The sequence below is a fragment of the Hylobates moloch genome, unplaced genomic scaffold (genome assembly GCF_009828535.3).
Source record: "Hylobates moloch isolate HMO894 unplaced genomic scaffold, HMol_V3 SCAFFOLD_15676, whole genome shotgun sequence".
Lineage (NCBI taxonomy): Eukaryota > Metazoa > Chordata > Mammalia > Primates > Hylobatidae > Hylobates > Hylobates moloch.
Window position 1 is genome coordinate 1 of NW_026667951.1, and position 1,265 is coordinate 1,265.

Genomic DNA, 1,265 nt, shown 5'->3' on the forward strand with positions numbered 1-1,265 from the left:
TTCAAGGAATCAGTTATTTTACCAATTCCAAAAGAATGAAAAAAGTGGACTCAGAAAACGTCAGGTAAATATATGAGTATTATAAATACAGAGCAAAGTATGTTATTCTACCTCAGCAATTCTCCTATAACTTTCATACGGATTTTGTTAATGAATATGTATTGAAAATAACATACCAAAAATAACCCCATACATAACTTTGTTAACTATCAATATCAGGGAATTGATTTATTTCCTAATAACCCAATTCCTATTCCCTTTCTAGTTTCCCCAAAGTGAAATCTAGTCCCTATACGATGTTCCATGAGCAAAAGGGTTCTGTTGATAAATAATTTGGGAAACCACTGTATGCTTTGACTCCTTGGAAATTCACAATGTGCATGAGTATATTACAGTATGAGAAGTCCTAGGGAAAGAAAAGAAGTCCACTTGCTTTGTCTAAACGAGCCTTTCTCCCCCCACACTTTAACAACACAACTCTTTCTTGGGGACAACCCTCGAAACTAATGTTTCACAGAACATATGTGAAAGAAATGGGCTTCTCAATTATATTTCCAGAACTGCCACGTAATACCTTGTACTTTGCACTAAGATTAGTAACAATATCTCTACTTGGATGTTTTTGTATTTGCTTCTGAGATGTTATCATTTTAAAATCTTCCAAAGAAGTAAAAACTTTAAAAAATCTTTCAAAACTACCTACATGAACAATTCTCTTTTAAACTTACCTTTCTAAAATGCTTGTCACTTTCAGATCCATGATCTGTTGCTCTAAACGCCGTTTCTCCCGGAGAACCTTAAAGATAAATATGCAACCCTTCACATTCTCCAGTGACATCAAGAGTCTAAGCTGAATTTCAAATTACATCGAGTCAATGAAAAGGTGAATGGATTTTTAGAGCAACTCAGATTCAAAGAATCAAATCGCCTTTATTCTTATTTTAAGGAACATGACTGATAACCTGTGCAGAAAATAAAAAAATACTAACTATAGCAATCACAGCATATGTCTAACCTAACAATTAAAAACATATAACTGAAAATTACAATAAAAAATAAGACAATCTTTGGTAAGGATTATTTTACATGAGAGTACTTACAGTTCAGCCACATACCACTGGCATTACAGACCACGTATACTAGGAAAACAATTTTTTTTCTTTTCTTTTTTTTTTTTTGAGGCAGAGTCTCCCTCTGTCACCCAGGCTGGAGTGCAGCGGCACAATCTTGGCTCACTGCAACCTCCGCCTCCTGGGTTCAAGCGA

The 1,265-nt window shown here is 34.6% G+C and overlaps 1 long non-coding RNA gene across 1 annotated transcript; it reads left to right on the forward strand.

Moving 5' to 3' along the window:
- Nucleotides 1-1,064, forward strand: LOC131382836 (uncharacterized). Its single transcript, XR_009212414.1, has 2 exons — nucleotides 1-64; nucleotides 755-1,064. It is a non-coding gene; the product is annotated as an uncharacterized LOC131382836 (long non-coding RNA).
- The last annotated feature ends 201 nt before the right edge of the window (nucleotides 1,065-1,265 follow it).